We start from the raw sequence: 22,361 nt of genomic DNA, 5'->3' as shown, positions 1-22,361 counted from the left end.
AGAAAATGCCAAACTTGGATTATTAGGTCTTATTGATATTTTTATATTTTACTTACATGGGTGAAAAAATATTGTTTCTTTTCCTCCTGTTTTCTTTCTTTTCCTTTCCCTTTACTCCCTCCCTCCGTTTCTTCTTTGTCAAACTACCCAGTCAAACTTGATTTTGCAAAAGGTGCTTTATGCTTTGTTTTTTGTTTGGTTCTCTCAAGCTAGTCAGCTAAGCAATGAGATGTTTGTTGTGCCACAAAAAAAGTAAGAACAACTCTCAGTCTTTGAGCAAATGTATTTGTAAAGCATTGACATGGCCATTTTCACAGCAGGGCAAATAAGCAAATTAGGGTATTCTCTAAGGTATCTTGTCTGTGACTCTTGTATTTTAGTATTGTTATCACTGTACTTGACAATTTATTTGCATGTATTTATTTATCTATGTTAAATTAGAAACTAAGTGAAATATTTCTAAAGTCTTTTAACCCATGTTACTAATGTGTGTGTGTGTGTGTGTGTGTGTATGTGTCTTTGGTGTTTATTTACACCACTCACAAATTCACATCAACTTGTGCACTGAAGAAGCAATAAATGCTAAGTGGCAATTCTTAACATATTGGGATCATAGGCCCTTTTGAGAATATATTCAAAATACCTATGAAAACACCTAATATTGCATGCAATTTTAGGTCATCTAGGAACTTTTTGGAACATGTTCATGTAGCCTGTGAACTACTTGGACACCAAAAAACCTCTCAGACTAAGAGAAAATAGAAAATAGAATGAAGACCTTGTCAGGGATTCAGATGAGTAACTTTCTAGACCAGGAAAGAGCAATTAGTTGCTTTAAGCGATGAAGTTTTTAAAAATTTGCCTTTAGAATACATTTTAATACTGTGTGGCTTATTACATAGTTATGTAACATTTAAAAAAGTAAAATTACTTTTTTATATACATATATATATTTGATGAATCATGGTCTCTTTAGTTTTGTATATTTATACCATTAACTTACGTTCATGTATATAAACATGAATCCCTGATACACTGTATGATTTGAATAAAAATTTTCACTTTTAACCATGTTTAGTTTATTGGCAGTATGGTTCTGAAGATGGAGAAAATCCTTTTTCATTTTATCAACATTCAAAACCTTCTTTGTAGCCTTGTATCTTCATAAATTTTATTCATCAGGATCTGCGTATTGGTAAGCAAGTGAAGTCTACCCAGTAAGATCAGCCAAGAAGATGTTATACGTCCTAGATTAGAAACATACATTTCATTAATGTGTATACTGGGACCTATTTGGGGGATCTACCGCCACCATAAAGTGGTGGTAGGTCACACTTTTGGGTCGTGTTTTAGGTAGGCTAGTGCTTTGAAGTACCGAACAAAAGGACAAACCAACTTGGCACCAAGAAGTATTGTATCTGTATATGTTTTGCTTTTGTAAGATGTGGCTTAGGACAAATATTTCTCGATAACATTATGCAAATTGTGGTAAAAGGAAAGAAAAGGAAATAGAAATATCTGAAGGAAAACAGTTATGTTATTAAAGCAAGAGATAAACTGAAAAAAATATTTAGTATTAATAATCTAGATTAAGAAATATTGGGGAAAATATTGAATAGCTTCTTGGTACTATAGTTCTAAAAAGGTTGCTTCTTACAGAAGGAAGATGACAAAATAAAATCAGGAGTTAATACATGGAGTTGAAAATTAAACCACTGGGCTTCCCTGGTGGCGCAGTGGTTGAGAGTCCGCCTGCCGATGCGGGGGACACGGGTTCGTGCCCCAGTCCGGGAAGATCCCACATGCCGCGGAGCGGCTGGGCCCGTGAGCCATGGCCGCTGGGCCTGCGCGTCCGGAGCCTGTGCTCCGCAACGGGAGAGGCCACAACAGTGAGAGGCCCGCGTACCACAAATAAAAAACAAAAAACAAAAAACAACTAAACCACTAAGTTTACCTGATTGCCTAATAAATTATTTTCTATTGAATATTAAATTTAGGGTAAATGAATAATAGTTAATATCTTTTGAGGTGATTGGAAAAAGGATATGTTTATTTTTAATAATAATCATAAGATCCTAAAAACAAAGTTATGGGAGAAAAACTATAAAATCACAAACAAATAAAAGGATGTATATATATCTTACATGGTTGTTTTTCTGATATTTTTTTTCTTACATATTATGATAGAAATAAAAAACTATTTTAGGAGACATTTAATAACATTAAAATAGAATTTGCACATTATAAAGTTTAGGACTGCTTACTTCTTGCAGTGTTTTACATGAAGAAAAGTAAAGAAAAATAAGCTTGTTTCTAATAGCATCCTTTGTAACGTTCATTGTTTGATTAAAATCATGAACATTGGCCTTTTTTTTCCATCTGTAAGGTTTTATTTTTTTTTTAATATGAGCTATAATTGACATAGAAAATCAAATTAGTTTCAAGTGCACAACATAAGGTTTTGGCATTTGTATACATAGTGAAATGATTGCCACAGTAAGTCTAGTTAATATCCATCACGATACATAGTTACAGAATTCTTTTTCTTGAGAACTTTTAAGAGCTACTCTTTTCACAACTTTCAAATATGCAGTACAGTTTTATTAACTATAATTGCTGTGCTGTACGTCTCTGTGACTTATTTATTTTATAACTGTAAGTTTATACCTTTTGATCCCCTTCATTCATTTTGCCCACCTCCCACCTTCTGCCTTTGGCAACCACCAGTCTGTTATCTGTAATCTACGGCCTTGTTTTTTTCTCTTTTAGATTCCATATGTAAGTGAAATCATATGGTATTGGTCTTTCTCAGTTATTTCAGTTAGCATAATGCCCTCAAGCTCCAACTATGTTGTCTCAAATGGCAAGATTTCATTTTTGTCTATGGCAAAATATATACATAACATTTTCCTTATCCATTCATCTGTTGATGGACACTTAGGTTGTTTCCATATTTTGGCTGTTGTAAATAATGCTACAATGAATATGGGGGTGCAGATATCTTTTTGAGTTTTAGTTTTAGTTTTCTTCAAATAAATACCCAGAAGTGGAATTGCTGGATCATATAGTAGCTCCTTTAATTTTCTGAGGACCCACAACAGGAGTGGCCACAGCGGTGAGAGGCCCCCGTACCGGAAAAAAAAAAAGTGATCAGTCTAGCATTTTAGTTATATAGTGGATAATGGACTCAGCTATATTCTTTTGGCTTTTAGGTCTTTTTATTTTGAGAAGAGAACTACAAATTCTTTTTGATTTTTTAAAAAATGCCAACACAGTTACAGGACAGTTACAAAGATGTATTGGAAGGCTTATCAATGATAATTTTCTTTATGGATAAATTTAACACTTTAAATTGGATTTGGATGCCAAAGAAATACATAAAAATTTCAAGTATCACCCTGCTCTCACTTCCATATATATATATATATATATATATTTTTTTTTTTTTGCGGTACGCGGGCCTCTCACTGTTATGACCTCTCCGTTTGCGGAGCACAGGCTCCGGACGCGCAGGCTCAGCGGCCATGGCCCATGGGCCTAGCCGCTCCGCGGCATGTGGGATCCTCCCGGACCGGGGCACGAACCCGTGTCCCCTGCATCGGCAGGCGGACTCTCAACCACTGCGCCACCAGGGAAGCCCCCTTATATATTTTTAAACATTATTTTTTTCTTTCAACATGTATGTGTTGAGTTACAATTATGTGGCAGGCATTGTACCAAATGTTGGAGATAGAGCAGTGAGCAAAACAGATGTAGTCACTGATAATTAATTAGGCTCCAGAGTGAGCCTAATACAAGCTATGGAGGAGAAATAAATGGTGCTGTGATTATGTTTAACAGTCCTTAAAATGAGTGAAAACACTGACATAAGCTATTATCTACTAACTCAAATTATCTATCGATCTAATCCAAATTTTTAGAACGTTATTCTCCTCTAGCAGGTTAATAAATAAATTTCCTGTTATGTTTGTTTCATGATTCTACAACCTGCAAAATCAAAACCTTTAATTGGGTTGTGATCAAATTTGTCTCATGGAAAAAGTTGTCACATTTTTAAAATAAATTTATTTATTTATTTTTATTTATTTATTTTGGCTGCATTGGGTTTTTGCTGCTGTGTGTGGGCTTTCTATAGTTTCGGCAAGCAGGAGCTATGCTTCCTTGCAGTGCACGTGCTTCTCATTGCATTGGTTTCTCGTTGCAGAGCGTGGGCTCTAGACGTGCGGACTTTAGTAGTTGTGGCTCTCTGGCGTAGTTGCTCTGTGGCATGTGGGGTTTTCCTGGACCAGGGATCGAACCTGTGTCCCCTGCATTGGCAGGCGGAGTCTTAACCACTGCGCCACCAGGGAAGTTCCTGTCACGTTGTTTTAAATAAAAGTGGTGGTGAATTAAAATGGCTTAATAGTTATGGATATAAGAGGCAGGTGAATTAAAAAATGATGCCCATTTAGTATTAACTTTAATTTTCCTGAAGAGAGGTGACAGGCCTAAAATAGTTGATTGTTGTTTTTTCTTATAATTTTAGAAGGAAAATACTTTGTTTTTTCACGTGACATTAACAGTACTATAGGACTTGTATTTGCAAATGATAGGACCAACAATGGATTAATTTCCAAAATATACAAACAGATCGTACAACTCAATATCAAAAAAACAAACACCCCGATCAAAAAATGGGCAGAAGATCTAAACAGACATTTTCCAAAGAAGACATACAAATGGCCAACAGGCACATGAAAAGATGCTCACAATCTCTAATTATCAGAGAAATGCGAATCAAAACTACAAAGAGGTGTCACCTCATTCCAATCCAAATGGCCATCATCAAAGAGTCAACAGATAATAAATACTGGAGAGGGTGTGGAGAAAAAGGAACCCTCCTACACTGTTGGTGGGAATGTATTGGATTGGCCAAAACATTTGTTCGGGTTTTTCCATAAGAGGTTACGGGAAAACCTGAACCAACTTTTTGACCAACCCAATACATTGGTGCAGTCACTATGGACAACAGTATGGAGGTTCATTAGAAAACTAAAAATAGAGTTACCGTATGATCCTGCAATCCCACTCCTGAGCATATATCCAGAGAAAACTATAATTCGAAAAGATACATGCACCCCAGTGTTCACTGCAGCACTATTTACAATAGCCAAGACATGGAAGCAACCCAAATGTCCATCGACAGATGAGTGGACAAAGAAGTGGTATATACCGTGATCACAAAGGTGGTTTTCCCAGGGTGAGGCCCATCCATTGCACTGCGGGTGTGCTGACCCCTGTGATTTCCCCAAAGGTGGGAAACTCGACTGCATAGTTTGTGGTAGTGGGGGACTGTGTTCACGCTCTCCCCTGAAAAAAAAGTGGTATATATATGCAATGGAATATTTCTCAGCCATAAGAAAGAGTGAAAAATGCCATTTGCAGCAACACAGATGGACCTATAGATTATCATACTAAGTGAAATAAGCAAAGACAAATATCATATGATATCACTTTTATGTGGAATCAAAAAAAAAAAGTACAAATGAACTTATTTACAAAACAGAAAGAGACTCACAGGCATAGAAAACACACTTCTGACTACCAAAGGGGAAGGGTGGGGAGAGGGATAAATTAGGAGTTTGGGATTAACATATACACACTACTATATATAAAATAGATAACCAACAAGGACCTACTGTATAGCACAGGGAACTATACTCAATATTTTGTAATAAACTATAAGGGAAAAGAATCTTAAAAAAAATACGTGTGTGTAATTGAATCACTTTGCTATACACCTGAAACTAGCACATTATAAATCAACTATACTTCAATAAGAAGAAAAAAGTGAACTCAATTTGAGATGTTGCTTATACATTGGTAAGCTTTAGGAATTGTGCAAGGTGATGTGTCAGAGTCCTTATCACAGAAAGGAAAGAATAGGTAAGTAAATAGAGTAGGAAAAATGTTGGGGGCTAGCTAAATGTAGAGGCTTTCAGTGTTTATTTTGTGATTGTTCCATATTTTATGACTATAGTTGCTTTAAAAATATCTTTTTTTTTTTTTTTTTTTTTTTGTGCTACGCGGGCCTCTCAGTGTTGTGGCCTCTCCCGTTGCGGAGCACAGGCTCTAGACGCGCAGGTTCAGCGACCATGGCGCACGGGCCCAGCCGCTCCGCGGCATGTGGGATCTTCCCGGACCGGGGCACGAACTCGTGTCCCCTGCATCGGCAAGCGGACTCTCAACCACTGCGCCACCAGGGAAGCCCTAAAAATATCTTGATTATCAAGATTTGTTAACATTTTGTAACGAGATGTGAACTCTTCAATGTCGGAGAATTTTGTTTCCCCCTTGGAAATAAGCTCCGCTGCCTCTTGATCTTCATTCTCTTTGACTGACATCCTGTAGTTAGTGCCTCATGGGTTTACGCTGATGATTTTACCTAGTTCATTCTCAGATTCTCTAGTTATGATCTTATAAAGTATCCCTCATGACTAAAAAGAATGTATTCTGACCAAAACAGGCTTCATTTCTACTCTGAACTGCTAATAAATTTCAAACAGAAAGCTCTTCAATCCCAACCCAAAAAGTCTATACTTAGCATAGCTTTTAAAGAATCCTGATCGAGCACTGTAAACAACTCTACATTTTTTTTAACACTGATTTTTCAAGCAGTGAAAATTTCCTCTGCTAGAAACATTCCAAGGTTTTCATCACCTTTTCTGGCACCAAATCTTGGATGTGTCAAATTGTGGAAAGCCCTTTGGCTGTAAGAGCTGCTTCCACCTGTGAAGCCTTTATTCTGATTTCTTAACCGGAAGATTGATTTAATTGTTAATGTTGACTACGTCAGTGGTGAGCCATTTGGTCTTTGGTTGGGTAGGGTGTGCACAGTGCTTGATCTCTGTACACTTGGCAGTGCTCTTGTCTGATGGGATGCTGGAGGAAGAGACTGAGTGGAAACTGTTTGGCTGCTGTTTCTGGAAGGTTAGGAAGATATGATCTGCTTATTTTGAGGCGGGGCAATAAGACACAAACTGCCTTCTAGAAATTTTATTGTAGAAGTCGATATTTAATTTTATTATCGTTATAAAAACTGAAAAGTAAGTAGCCCAAAGAACAGTCTTGGTTTTAATATATCATGAGTTACCACACACTTGAAGGCTATTGCCATTCCATGCAATCACGGAAAGAGCTCCTCTTTCATGGTGACATAAACCTGAAAACTTATTTTCCCCAACAAATTAGCAATTTGAAGCTCTTTGCCTTTCTAAACTGTTTGTATTGTGTAATATTGAGCAGATGACAATTACAGATATCTTGGCCATTAGATATTAAGTGCTAAATATTGTATGCAGCATTCAAAACATGATCTGCTCTGTAAATGTATTTGATAGGAAGTAGGTGTCTTCATTTATGTCAATCACTCCTTCATTTATTCACTTATTATTTTATGCCACAGACACCTTTCTCTCCAGTCATTTTCAAGAAACACATACCTAAGCCTTATTTCATACTATTTAAGTTAGAAATGCATAGCGCCCAGGCATTTGTACATTTTAAAACCTTTTAGGGTTTATAATATAAAGAGGAAAAGCATTGTTCTACATATGTAACTGACTTATTTCTGCAGGTGGTATAATTGATGATGCCTTACTCACCTGCACATGTTTATAAACAAAACAAAACAGTGGACGGTTTATGTCCTTTTGACACTGAACAGATGTGAATTTGATTCCCGTATTAAGTGCCTGAGGGACTTACAAGTACGCCTGTTAATTTGTTGCTTGTTCTTCTAAAGTCTTAAATTTACATTCATCGATGACTCCAGGGCTTTCACAGAAATAGTAGCTACAGTCCTCCTAGCCATATGCCAAGATATTAAATGATTGTCTTTCTTTCACAAGCCTCTGAACATTGCAGTGTGTGGATTCTTTCTCTCTATTTCTTTCTCTATTATCTGATTTAGAAGGTTGCTAGGTAATACTGGCCAAGAGAGTAGAACATTCTTTGATTCCTTTGGTGTGCACAGTGGCTTCTTCTATCAAATATGTGACAATTGAAGCATCTGGAGAATTATCACCACTTACTTCCAACCAGTTAAAGGAATAGAGTAGGTACAGAAAAAGAAACTGATGCTTAATAGGAGGTGGGTTCTGTCTAATTAAAAAAAAAAAAACATGGATTTTAAAGACAGGTGGAAGATATAGCTGTCTAAGTGACTGGAAAGCCCTTTCCACTCTTCATTTCCCAGGAACAGTGGAAATACTAAATTTTGAAAAAAATTATCTCCTTCCCAATTCTTAATAACTTTTCTATTAACATCATTGCCTGTTTTATCTTCTGGAAAATATTATTTTTGTCATTGTACTTGTGAGAATTCAGAGTTATAACATCTATTTTCCTTTGGTACTTTCAAGGGTTCATTTTTACACCTTTGAACAGTTATAGTATGTCTTCGTGTGTGACATTTTTAGTCTATAGAAGGTACTTGGTGCACCTGTCGATTTGAAGATGCTTTGCAATAACTTTGTGGTCACTCAGGGAATTGAATCCATTGAACAGGAACTATTGAAAGCAATGGATATACATCAAGTAATGGTTGACGAGAGTTGGGTTTAGCAGTGTTTGCAGGGACCAAATTATGGAGGAGTGTAAAATTTATCCTGCTGATTCCAAGGCTGCACTGAAGGATGGTTAATCGGTGGGTGGCAGAATCAAGATCTGCATTTCCAAGCTATTGCTGCCAGGAGGTAGAGTAAGATCTGGGGGAAACATATAGGTAAGGAGAGTTAGTCCGATTCAAGGCAGAGTGTTATTAATGTCGGGCAGAGGGAATGGAGAAGATGCAATAGATTCTAGAGCTCTTTTGAAAGTTAAATGGACAAGACATGGTGACAGGCTATAGGGAGTTGAGTAAAGGGGAGAAATATGATGTAACTTGAAGAGCTGGCAACATTTTCCTAGTTGAAAAATTTGGGAGCAGAGCAGCTTTGACAATCATGAAGATAAGGGCTTATTTCGACTTATCTAATTTGTGACACCTTTGGGAGCTGACCAGTGGCAATGGTCTTGCTAGTTATACTTCATATGCTTGTATAATATTGCTTGTAATAGATTGTGTTTGCAGTTTTTCAGAAGGTATATTAAAAATCTTCAATTTACATGCAGTGGTTTTAATGTATGCCATGGCTACTTTATCATCTCTCTTATTTAGAACTAGCCTACCTCCCTCTGTGTTGCTCAGAAGAATCATTTGCTATAGTTAAATAAGTCCTTGTTGTTTCCTGCCCGATCATCCTGCCAATGGTGCTCAAGTAATCAGAAGCCCTTTCGCAATGCTGTGCTGGCAAATACCAGAGAAATTCCTGTTGGCTTTCTTCGTGGGAGTTTGCAGTCCTGTTACATGGATGGGAAGTGCCCACTGAGAACACTTTCAGATTCCCAGGATTACCTGGGTAACTTATTGGTACAGAGATGCCTGTGGAGAGAATTCACAGAGGAAAGTGAAGATTTTACATCCCAAACAGCATGTTCGGAGTACCAGGTTCATGGTACTAGGCCCTCAGCATCTGTATCCATGTTCTAATGAAGCCCAACTCATTTGGAGTGGTCTGTCTCCAAGAAGAGAGCTCACATATTTTTATTTGTTGTAGTAAAAAACAGACAATGATTTTACCTTTGTATGTCATTAGATTTTGGTTTATATATGCAGATAAATAGAACATAAGTTACTCGAGGGCAGAGAATCTGTCTTGTTCATCATTATATCTCTGCCGTCTGGACATATCCCTAACGCTCAATAAATATTGGTTAAATGAATGAATTTTAGTTACTGGAGTAATGATTCCAGTTTTTCTCTTATCTCAGCATTTGTCTGTCTCTGTGTGAACTGACGGAAGGGATAAAGGAGAGGGCACGGGCTGGGGAAGTTGCCTTAGCCATAGGGCAGACAGTTGAGTTCCAGTGGGTGGACAGAACCATTGTGTCCAAAGTTACCTTAGACTACCTCCAGCCGCTTTTGAGAAAATAGATTAGCTCCAGGAGTTCAGGATGAAGCAACAGGGAGCATTGACTTATGGGTCTGACACAGCCATGGAGAATCAGATGGCATTTAATACATATATATCCTGGGCTTTCACAGGTTTTTTTTTTTTGAGTTCTAGGTCAGCCCATGTCATCGAGTAGGATTTATTTATCAAGTTTTAGTTCTGGAGGTGTGACAGAAGTACAGTATTATCCTAGAAACTCAGACAGGTACCAAGTTAGTAACAGTTATATACTGAGGCCCACAGAAGGGATACACAATTAGGAAAGTGGCTGTCTGTATCCTCTTACCAGCATGGGTGGCTTCAGGAGGGAGGAGGTTGTGAGTCAGAACAATCAGCATGTCCTTCAGCCAGTAAGATGAGTGACCAACATCAATGAATGAGAAATGGAAAAGCCTATTTGCTCTCTTCCCTACTGTGCTTTGGCTCTAGAGTGGGTGGGTGGGGACCTGCAGTGAAGCCTGGGGGTAAGGATGTGGTGATGCTCCATGGCACACTGTAAGCATTCGTCCTTTGCCTCCCTTCTCCTCCCCCGCGTTGCATCCTTTCATTTATCCTTTACATCCTTTCTACATCCTATCCTCTCTTTTTCTCCCTTTTGACCCTCTCTTTCCCTTTTTCTCATCCTCCTTCCTTCTTCCCCCCTGCAGGATATCATTTTTAAGTATGGTAAAAATTCTATACCTAATATTTTATAATATAGGAAAATAAAATCTAATATATAACTAAGGATAATCTAGGAAAAATATGTATGAACTACCTGGTGTTGGGAGGTCCGTAAAATTGAAAAGAATGTATTATATTTTTGGCTATATTGATACAGTCTAAGCCTTGAGTTAAAAAAATGTTTTACACATAGCAAAGAAAATACAGAAGCCATAGATAAATTGTGTTTGCTTTATTGTTCTTATAAAGAATGAGAAAAATCAGCACAGATTTGTTTGTTTTTGCTTTTGAATTAGCTGTAGGAGAACAGATGTCTACAAGATGTAGAGCATATTTTCTTTTTTGGAGAGTACACTTTTTCTCAGTGATTTGAGCTGTATAAATTTGTGTGGCTTTTTTTCCTTTTCATTGAATTACTATAATTCTTTGAGAATGTATTAATTTGATACCATTATTTTCCTATTATTTTTACAATGTTATATATGGTGAAGTTTTGTTCATTTGTGGTTTTAAGACTGATTCCTTAGGTGACTGTTGAGCCCAGACAGAAGAGATGATGTTAGTCTCTTTTGATGCGAGGAAAAGGGCTCACTTCAGTAAGGTTATGTTTAGGAATGAAAAAGACAGGCGTCCCAGACATGTGTCTAGCCTTTAAGGGAACCCAGGGAAGATGGACCTGAGATTCAGAAATGGGAAGTAACCAGTACATCTCTGAGCTGATTGCCTCTCTGCCCCCTAGTGACAGAGTTGATTCTCTGCCACTGGAATGATGTAGCTACCTTCCGTCTGCTTTTCCCGCTGCTACCAGCATCCTCTCTCTTTATATTTCTCTTTCTTCTGACTCAGTTTCTGATCACTCATAGTAGTTATTCTTCATGATTTCTACTGCCTCGGAACATCTGTTAAGCATTTTCTCCCTGCGTCTTATTTTTCTGCCCCAAATAGTCCGATTCTTTTCCATGTCAGAGTTCAGAATCTAGAACATGTCCTTGGTTCAGGTAACCCACTGTTACGTTGTTTAGGTGGAGCTTTTGCACAAGGTCCCCGCTTAAGCCTTAGATGATGTATCTTAGCTCAGGTGCTCACTCTAGTCTCCTCAGAGGCGAAGGGTTATGCCAAGTGCTTCCTGGCAGGTTAATCTCTTAGCAGGAGGGTGAGGGCAGGACCCTTATAGATGGGATTTATTGGCACGGCAGGCATTTTGGGAGAAACAGATGGCCAGTTTGCATATAGTGAGACATTACTTTGGCACAAGGAGTGCAGTGGTTAGAGAACCTGAAACACTAGCCCAGTGACCTGCTCATCCTTGGCCCTCCATGTATTTTGGCCTTGATGAAACAATCAATAAATGAGAAATAATTGTTTCTCACTTAGTTTTAGAGGCCTTCCTTGACTCTCATTGCATATTTTGTTTATCACCCTCATTTAATTCACAAATTTTTCTTTCAAACTTAATTTTCATTTACTACTTTACGGGTTATTTCAACCCATAGGTGGGGCTTAAAAATATATAAACAGCTTCTAAAGGGAGTTAAGCTTATTTGATAATGGAGACATCTGAAGTAGGTAAGGCTCTTTCAGTTTTAAAAGGTGATAAAGATTGCATCTCAGAGTGTTGTCTCTATCTTGGATAAAGTCTCTGAGCAGATACTCAAATAGTACACAGGTAACACTGGCAAAAAGCAGAGTCACTACAGATAACTCAACTTCGTTTCTTTTTATGGCTGAGTAATATTCCATTGAGTGGCATGTACATATATAAACTACCAAATGTAAAACCGATAGCTAGTGGGAAGCAGCCGCATAGCACAGGGAGATCAGCTCCGTTCTTTGTGACCACCTAGAGGGGTGGGATAGGGAGGGTAGGAGTGGGGGAGATGCAAGAGGGAAGAGGTATGGGGATATACATATATGTAAAGCTGATTCACTTTGTTATAAAGCAGAAACTAACACACCATTGTAAAGCAATTATACTCCAATAAAGATGTTAAAAAAAAAAGAAGAAAAGCAGAGTCAGAATTTTAAAAATGTGAGAGGGGGGGCTTCCCTGGTGGCGCAGTGGTTGAGAGTCCGCCTGCCAATGCAGGGGACATGGGTTCGTGCCCCAGACCGGGAGGATCCCACATGCCGTGGAGCAGCTAGGCCCGTGAGTCATGGCCGCTGAGCCTGTATGTCCGAAGCCTGTGCTCCGCAACGGGAGAGGCCACAACAGTGAGAGGCCCGCGTAACGCAAAAAAAAAAAAAAAAAATGTGAGAGGAGGTTGTCTTTAAATGCTTTTTTTTTTTTTTCATCTTTAATGGAGTATAATTGCTTTACAATGGTGTGTTAGTTTCTGCTTTATAACAAAGTGAACCAGTTACACATATACATATGTTCCCATCTCTCTTCCCTCTGGCGTCTCCCCCCTCCCACCCTCCCAATCCCACCCCTCCAGGCGGTCACAAAGCACCGAGCTGATCTCCCTGTGCCATGCGGCTGCTTCCCACTAGCTATCTACCTTACGTTTGTTAGTGTGTATATGTCCGTGCCTCTCTGTCGCCCTGTCACCACTCACCCTTCCCCCTCCCCATGTCCTCAAGTCCGTTCTCCAGTAGGTCTGTGTCTTTATTCCTGTCTTACCCCTAGGTTCTTCATGACATTTTTTTTTTCTAAAATTCCATATATATGTGTTAGCATACGGTATTCGTCTTTCTCTTTCTGACTTACTTCACTCTGTATGACAGACTCTAGGTCTATCCACCTCATTACAAATAGCTCAATTTCGTTTCTTGTTATGGCTGGGTAATATTCCATTTTATATATGTGCCACATCTTCTTTATCCATTCATCTGTCAGTGGACACCTAGGTTGTTTCCTTGTCCTGGCTATTGTAAATAGTGCTGCAATGAACACTGTGGTACATGTCTCTTTTTGAATTATGGTTTTCTCAGGGTATATGCCCAATAGTGGGATTGCTGGGTCATATGGTAGTTCTATTTGTAGTTTTTTAAGGAACCTCCATACTGTTCTCCATAGTGGCTGAACCAGTTCACATTCCCACCAGCACTGCAAGAGTGTTCCCTTTTCTCCACACCCTCTCCAGCATTTATTGTTTCTAGATTTTTTGATGATGGCCATTCTGACCAGTGTGAGATGATAGCTCATTGTAGTTTTGATTTGCATTTCTCTAATGATTAATGATGTTGAGCATGCTTTCATGTGTTTGTTGGCAGTCTGCATATCTTCTTTGGAGAAATGTCTATTTGGGTCTTCTGCCCATTTTTGGATTGGGTTGTTTGTTTTTTTGTTATTGAGCTGCATGAGCTACTTATACATTTTGGAGATTCATCCTTTGTCAGTTGCCTCATTTGAAAACACTTTCTCCCATTCTGAGGGTTGTCTTTTGGTCTTGTTTATTTTCTCCTTTGCTGTGCAAAAGCTTTTAAGTTTCATTGGGTCCCATTTGTTTATTTTTGTTTTTATTTCCATTTCTCTAGGAGGTGGGTCAAAAAGGATCTTGCTGTGATTTATGTCATAGAGTGTTCTGTCTATGTTTTCCTCTAAGAGTTTGATAGTTTCTGGCCTTATATTTAGGTCTTTAATCCATTTTGAGCTTATTTTTGTGTATGGTGTTAGGGAGTGATCTAATCTCATACTTTTACATGTACCTGTCCAGTTTTCCCAGCACCACTTATTGAAGAGGCTGTCCTTTCTCCACTGTACATTCCTGCCTCCTTTATCAAAGATAAGGTGAGCATATGTGCGTGGGTTTATCTCTGGGCTTTCTATCCTGTTCCATTGATCTATCTTTCTGTTTTTGTGCCAGTACCATACTGTCTTGATTACTGTAGCTTTGTAGTATAGTCTGAAGTCAGGGAGCCTGATTCCTCCAGCTCCGTTTTTCGTTCCCAAGATTGCTTTGGCTGTTTGGAGTCTTTTGTGTTTCCATATAAATTGTGGAATTTTTTGTTCTAGTTCTGTGAAAAATGCCAGTGGTAGTCTGATAGGGATTGCACTGAACCTGTAGATTGCTTTAGGTAGTAGAGTCATTTGCACAATGTTGATTCTTCCAATCCAAGAACATGGTATATCTCTCCATCTCTTTGTATCATCTTTAATTTATTTCATCAGTGTCTTATAATTTTCTGCATACAGGTCTTTTTGTCTCCTCAGGTAGGTTTATTCCTAGATATTTTATTCTTTTTGTTGCAATGGTAAATGGGAGTGTTTTCTTGATTTCACTTTCGGATTTTTCATCGTTAGTGTATAGGAATGCCAGAGATTTCTGTGCATTAATTTTGTATCCTGCTACTTTACCAAATTCTTTGTTTAGCTCTAGTAGTCTTCTGGTAGCATCTTTAGGATTCTCTATGTATAGTATCATGTCATCTGCAAACAGTGACAGCTTTACTTCTTCTTTTCCAATTTCGATTCCTTTTATTTCCTTTCCTTCTCTGATTGCTATGGCTAAAACTTCCAAAACTATGTTGAATAAGAGTGGTGAAAGTGGGCAACCTTGTCTTTTTCCTGATCTTAGTGGAAATGCTTTCAGTTTTTCATCATTGAGGACGATGTTGGCTGTGGGTTTGTCATATATGGCCTTTATTATGTTGAGGAAAGTTCCCTCTATGCCTACTTTCTGCAGGGTTTTTTATCATAAATGGGTGTTGAATTTTGTCAAAAGCTTTCTCTGCATCTATTGAGATGATCATATGGTTTTTCTCCTTCAATTTGTTAATATGGTGTATCACGTTGATTGATTTGAGTATATTGAAGAATCCTTGCATTCCTGGAATAAACCCCACTTGATCATGGTGTATGATCCTTTTAATGTGCTGTTGGATTCTGTTTGCTAGTATTTTGTTGAGGATTTTTGCATCTATGTTCATCAGTGATATTGGCCTGTAGTTTTCCTTCTTTGTGACATCCTTGTCTGGTTTTGGTATCAGGGTGATGGTGGCCTCGTAGAATGAGTTTGGGAGTGTTCCTCCCTCTGCTATATTTTGGAATAGTTTGAGAAGGATAGGTGTTAGCTCTTCTCTAAATGTTTGATAGAATTCTCCTGTGAAGCCATCTGGTCCTGAGCTTTTGTTTGTTGGAAGATTTTTAATCACAGTTTCAATTTCAGTGCTTGTGATTGGTCTGTTCATATTTTCTATTTCTTCCTGATTTAGTCTTGGCAGGTTGTGCATTTCTAAGAATTTGTCCATTTCTTCCAGGTTGTCCATTTTATTGGCATAGAGTTGCTTGTAGTAATGTCTCATGATCTTTTGTATTTCTGCAGTGTCAGTTGTTACTTCTCCTTTTTCATTTCTAATTCTATTGATTTGCATCTTCTCCCTTTTTTTCTTGATGAGTCTGGCTAATGGTTTATCAATTTTGTTTATCTTCTCAAAGAACCAGCTTTTAGTTTTATTGATCTTTGCTATTGTTTCCTTCATTTCTTTTTCATTTATTTCTGATCTGATTTTTATGATTTCTTTCCTTCTGCTAACTTTGGGGTTTTTTTGTTCTTCTTTCTCTGATTGCTTCAGGTGCAAGGTTCGGTTTTATATTCGAGATGTTTCCTGTTTCTTAAGGCAGGATTGTACTGCTATAAACCTACCTGTTAGAACTGCTTTTGCTGCATCCCATAGATTTTGGTTCGTCGTGTCTCCATTGTCATTTTTTTCTATGTATTTTTTTATTTCCTCTTTGATTTATTCAGTGATCACTTGGTTATTAAGTAGTGTATTGTTTAGCCTCCATATTTTGTATTTTTTACAGATCTTTTCCTGTAATTGATATCTAGTCTCATAGTGTTGTGGTCGGAAAAGATACTTGATACAATTTCAATTTTCTTAAATTTACCAAGGCTTGATTTGTGACACAAGATATGATCTATCCTGGAGAATGTTCCATGAGCACTTGAGAAAAATGTGTATTCTGTTGTTTTTGGATGGAATGTCCTATAAATATCAATTAAGTCCATCTTGTTTAATGTAACATTTAAAGCTTGTGTTTCCTTATATATTTTCATTTTGGATGATCTGTCCATTGGTTAAAGTGGGGTGTTCAAGTCCCCTACTATGAATGTGTTACCGTCGATTTCCCCTTTTATGGCTGTTAGTATTTGCCTTATGTATTGAGGTGCTTCTATGTTGGGTGCATAAATATTTACAATTGTTATATCTTCTTCTTGGATCGATCCCTTGATCCATTATGTAGTGTCCTTTTTTTTTTTTTTTTCAGTACACAGGCCTCTCAATGTTGTGGCCTCTCCCGTTGCGGAGCACAGACTCAGTGGCCATGGCTCACAGGCCCAGCCGCTCTGCGGCATGTGGGATCTTCCCGGACTGGGGCACAAACCCGCGTCCCCTGCATCGGCAGGTGGACTCTCAACTACTGCACCACCAGGGAAGCCCTAGTGTCCTTCTTTGTCTCTTCTAATAGTCTTTATTTTAAAGTCTATTTTGTCTGATATGAGAATTGCTACTCCAGCTTTCTTTTGGTTTCCATTTGCATGAAATATCTTTTTCCATCCCCTTACTTTCAGTCTGTATGTGTCTCTAGGTCTGAAGTGGGTCTCTTGTAGACAGCAAATATATGGGTCTTGTTTTTGTATCCATTCAGCCAATCTGTGTCTTTTGGTGGGAGCATTTAGTCCATTAACATTTAAGGTAATTATCGATATGTATATTCCTATTCCCATTTTCTTAATTGTTTTGGGTTCGTTATTGTAGGTGTTTTCCTTCTCTTGTGTTTCTTGCCTAGAGCAGTTCCTTTAGCAGTTGTTGTAAAGCTGGTTTGGTGGTGCTGAACTCTCTCAGCTTTTGCTTGTCTGTAAAGGTTTTAATTTCTCCATCAAATCTGAATGAGATCCTTGCTGGGTAGAGTAATCTTGGTTGCAGGTTTTTCTCCTTCATCACTTAAATATGTCCTGCCAGTCCCTTCTGGCTTGCAGAGTTTCTGCTGAAAGATCAGCTGTTAACCTTATGGGGATTCCCTTGTGTGTTATTTGTTGTTTTTCCCTTGCTGCTTTTAATATGTTTTCTTTGTATTTAATTTTTGACAGTTTGATTAATATGTGTCTTGGCATATTTCTCCTTGGATTTATCCTGTATGGGACTCTCTGTGCTTCCTGGACTTGATTAACTATTTCCTTTCCCATATTAGGGAAGTTTTCAACTATAATCTCTTCAAATATTTTCTCAGTCCCTTTCTTTTTCTCGTTTTCTTCTGGAACCCCTATAATTCGAATGTTGGTGTGTTTAATGTTGTCCCAGAGGTCTCTGAGACTGTCCTCTGTTCCTTTCATTTTTTTCCTTTGTTCTGCTCTGCAGTAGTCATTTCCACTACTTTATCTTCCAGGTCACTTATCTGTTCTTCTGCCTCAGTTATTCTGCTGTTGATCCCATCTAGAGTATTTTTAATTTCATTTATTGTGTTGTTCATCATTGTTTGTTTTATCTTTAGTTCTTCTAGTTCCTTGTTAAATGTTTCTTGCATTTTGTCCATTCTATTTCCAAGATTTTGGATCATCTTTACTATCATTATTCTGAATTCTTTTTCAGATAGACTGCCTATTTCCTCTTCATTTGTTAGGTCTGGTGGGTTTTTATCTTGCTCCTTCATCTGCTGTGTGTTTTTCTGTCTTCTCATTTTGCTTATCGTACTGTGTTTGGTGTCTCCTTTTTGCAGGCTGCAGGTTCATAGTTCCCGTTGTTTTTGGTGTCTGTGCCCAGTCGCTAAGGTTGGTTTAGTGGGTTGTGTAGGCTTCCTGGTGGAGGGGACTAGTGCCTTTGTTCTGGTGGATGAGGCTGTATCTTGTCTTTCTGGTGGGCAGGTCCACGTCTGGTGGTGTGTTTTGGAGTGTCTGTGGACTTATGATTTTAGGCAGCCTCTCTGCTAATGGGTGGTGTTGTGTTCCTATCTTGCTAGTTATTTGGCATAGGATGTCCAGCACTGTAGCTTGCTGGTCATTGAGTGAAGTTGGGTGCTGGTGTTGAGATGGAGGTCTCTGGGAGATTTTCGCCATTTGATATTATGTGGAGCTGGGAGGTCTCTTGTGGACCAGTGCCCTGAAGTTGGCTCTCCCACCTCAGAGGCACAGCACTGACTCCTGGCTGCAGCACCAAGAGCCTTTCATCCACATGGCTCAGAATAGAAGGGAGAAAAAGTAGAAAGAAAGAATTAGTAGAAGTAGAAAGAAAGAAAGAAAGAAAGGAGGGAGGGAGGGAGGAAGGAAGGAGGGAAGGAAGGAAAAAAGAAAGAAAGAAGATAAAGTAAAATAAAATAAAGATAAAATATAATAAAGTTATTAAAATAAAAAATAATTATTAAGAGAAAACAAATTAAAAAAATAAAAGAAATGGACAGATAGAACCCTAGGACAAATGGTGGAAGCAAAGCTCTACAGACATAATCTCACACAGAAGCATACACATACACACTCACAAAAAGAGGAAAAGGGGAAAAAAACATAAATCTTGCTCTCAAAGTCCACCTCCTCAATTTGGGATGATTCATGTGTAAAGGAGGGAAGGAAGGAAAGAAAGAAAGAAGATAAAGTAAAATAAATAAAGTTATTGAAATAAAATATAATTATTAAGAAAAAAAACTAAAACAAAAAAAAGAAAACAAAAAACGGATGGATAGAACCCTAGGACAAATGGTGGAAGCAAAGCTATACAGAAAAAATCTCACACAGAAGCATATACATACACAGTCACAAAGAGGAAAAGGGGAAAAATCATAAATCTTGCTCTCAAAGTCCACCTCCTTAATTTGGGATGATTTGTTGTCTATTCATGTATTCCACAGATGCAGGGTACATCAAGTTGATTGTGGAGGTTTAATCCACTGCTTCTGAGTCTGCTGGGAGAGATTTCCCTTTCTCTTCTTTGTTCTCACAGCTCCCAGGGGCTCAGCTTTGGATTTGGCCCTGCCTCTGCGTGTAGGTTGCCGGAGGGCGTCTGTTCTTTGCTCAGACAGGACGGGGTTAAAGGAGCCGCTGATTCGGGGGCTCTGGCTCACTCAGGCGGGGGGAGGGAGGGGCACGGAGTGTGGGGCGAGCCTGCGGAGGCAGAGGCCTGCATGACGTTGCACCAGCCTGAGGCGTGCAGTGCATTCTCCTGGGGGAGTTGTCCCTGGATCCCGGGACCCTGGCAGTGGCGGGCTGCACAGGCTCCCCGGAAGCAGGGTGTGGATAGTGACCTGTGCTTGCACACGGGCTTCTTGGTGGCGGCAGCAGCAGCCTTAGCATCTCATGCCCGTATGTGGGGTCCACGCTTTTAGCCGCAGCTCGCGCCCGTCTCTGGAGCTCCTTTAAGCAGCGCTCTTAATCCCCTCTCCTCCCGCACCAGGAAACAGAGGGAAGAAAAAGTCTCTTGCCTCTTCGGCAGGTCCAGACTTTTCACCGGACTCCCTCCCAAACAGCCGTGGCACACTAACGCCCTGCAAGCTGTGTTCACGCCGCCAACCCCAGTCCTCTCCCAGCACTCAGACCGAAGCCCGAGCCTCAGCTCGCAGCCCCGCCTGCCCCGTTGGGTGAGCAGACAAGCCTCTCGGGCTGGTGAGTGCCGGTCGGCCCTGATCCTCTGTGCGGGAATCTTCCCGCTTTGCCCTCTGCACCCCTGTGGCTGCGCGCTCCTCCGCAGCGCCGAAGCTCCCCTCCTCCGCCACCCGCAGTCTCCACCCGCGAAGGGGCTTCCTAGTGTGTGGAAACCTTTCCTCCTTCACAGCTCCCTCCCACTGGTGCAGGTCCCGTCCCTATCCTTTTGTCTCTGTTTATTCTTTTTTCTTTTGCCCTACCCAGGTACGTGGGGAGTTTCTTGCCTTTTGGGAGGTCTGAGGTCTTCTGCCAGCGTTCAGTAGGTGTTCTGTAGGAGTTGTTCCACGTGTAGATGTATTTCTGATGTATCTATGGGGAGGAAGGTGATCTCCGCGTCTTACTCTTCCGCCATCTTCTCGGAAGCCCTAACTGCTTTTAAATGTATGTGTTGCTTCTGGTTAATTCTGTGTGTGTGTGTGTGTGTGTGTGTGTGTGTGTGTGTGTGTGTGTGTGGTTTTATTATTGTTAGTTTCTTTATTTGTTTGATTTTTGTTAAGGTGGAACTTGATAACCTATTCATAAGACTTTTCTCTCTTCTAGCAGTCTTTTGGCTGTTTCTCCCCCAAATCTTTCCCATGTATCTACTGAGCATGTACTATGTACCAAGCACAAAGAAAGTGATGCAGTTTTTATCTAATTCAGATAGACAGTAAGCCTGTGATTGCTGTACTTATAATCCAGCTGGCAAGATGTAAATAGGTTGAAAAGTATGGTTTCCTTGATTAGGCAGCAATTTTCATTGTGTACAAGCACCTGGTATATTCTTTCAGACTTCACACTGTGTCTTGTTTTCTTCTGTAAAAGGTCTTCTTGTCAAGTTCTAATAGACAAAAAATAAATTTCATCATTATTTCATTGATAATAAGCAATTCATAGCTTAGAATAATTTTCTCACAAAAGCATGCTTTAGCTACAATGGGTGAGGGATTTTCTTTTCCAGTATTATCAATAAAAATTTAGAGTTCACCAAAAATATGTGAAAGAAAATGACAATTAGTACACAGGATTTTAGCTTGCAAACTAGTTGTGTTATCCTCTAGTCGTGAATAGAAAGTAGAATTGCTGAGTTGGGGTGTCTTGGTTCTGATGCTTGTAATTCATCTCTCAATATTGACTGTATTGATTTTCTTTTTGGAAAAATAAGGAAACACAGCCCTACATATGGGCAGGGTTATTTTGAAAATAAAATGTTGTTATACCAGTGAAAACATTTCGAAAAGTTAGAAGAACCTAAAAGATTAATCATCATCAGTGGCTCACCTAGTTTAAATAGATTACTATTTAGAAATTAAGAATTAAGTTAGATGCAAGCTCCTAATAAGATGACATCTATTTTTGCTTTTATAATAACAAGTTATAATATGCTTACATGTCTGATTCCTCTACTACATTCAAAGCTCCACTTCTTCATCTGTATCCCGAGTGCAGAGCACTGAGCAGGTATTTAATAAATGTTCATTGGATGAATAAAACTGGGGAGGACATGAGGAAAGAACATCTTTATAACATCATAGTCTGATTATTATAAATTAGAGAACTAGCTTTCAGTCATATTTTGGAGACAGGTAAATCTTTTAAACAGGTACCTCGCTCATTGTTTCCTCTTTGCCTCAATCTGTGAAATTGGAAGTTTTTTGTTTCTGTAATTTCACCTCTTTTGCTGTTGAGTCATTACAGTAAAACATTAAGAGGATGTGCTCTTGGTAATATCTTTGTCGATATTAAATGAAGTCTTCATTGCCTGAACGAATGTACTGTACTGATTTGATTTTAAATGCTTTCATGCATAGCAAAGAGATGAAGACTGGTTTGCCCAGTTTTATCTAGTCATGAGTGCTCCAGAGGAGTGACCTGCCATGGCTAATACTATTACTTTCCTCATAATAATAGATTCAGAACTTTCAAAGACTGCTCTTTAATCATTTACTTTTTAAAAATAAAGTGGGTTGTTTTATTAAAATTAATTAATTAATTTTGGCTGCGTTGGGTCTTTGTTGCTGCGTGCGGGCTTTTCCCTGTTTGCTGTGAGTGGGGGCTACTCTTCTTTGTGGGGTGTGAGCTTCTCATTGCGGTGGCTTCCCTTGTTGCGGAG

At 39.0% G+C, this 22,361-nt stretch overlaps 1 protein-coding gene and 1 non-coding gene across 6 annotated transcripts in view; both read left to right on the top strand.

Annotated features, from left to right (window-relative positions):
* GULP1 (GULP PTB domain containing engulfment adaptor 1) overlaps positions 1-22,361 on the top strand; it is a 260,971-nt gene that overhangs the window by 61,148 nt on the left and 177,462 nt on the right. The window lies entirely within an intron of this gene.
* Positions 5,196-5,352, top strand: LOC115851133 (U1 spliceosomal RNA). The gene has a single exon (XR_004038631.1). It is a non-coding gene; the product is annotated as a U1 spliceosomal RNA (small nuclear RNA).

This window comes from Globicephala melas, chromosome 7, assembly GCF_963455315.2.
Source record: "Globicephala melas chromosome 7, mGloMel1.2, whole genome shotgun sequence".
NCBI lineage: Eukaryota > Metazoa > Chordata > Mammalia > Artiodactyla > Delphinidae > Globicephala > Globicephala melas.
Note: the sequence above shows the minus strand (reverse complement) of the source record. Positions and strands in the feature narration are given on the sequence as shown.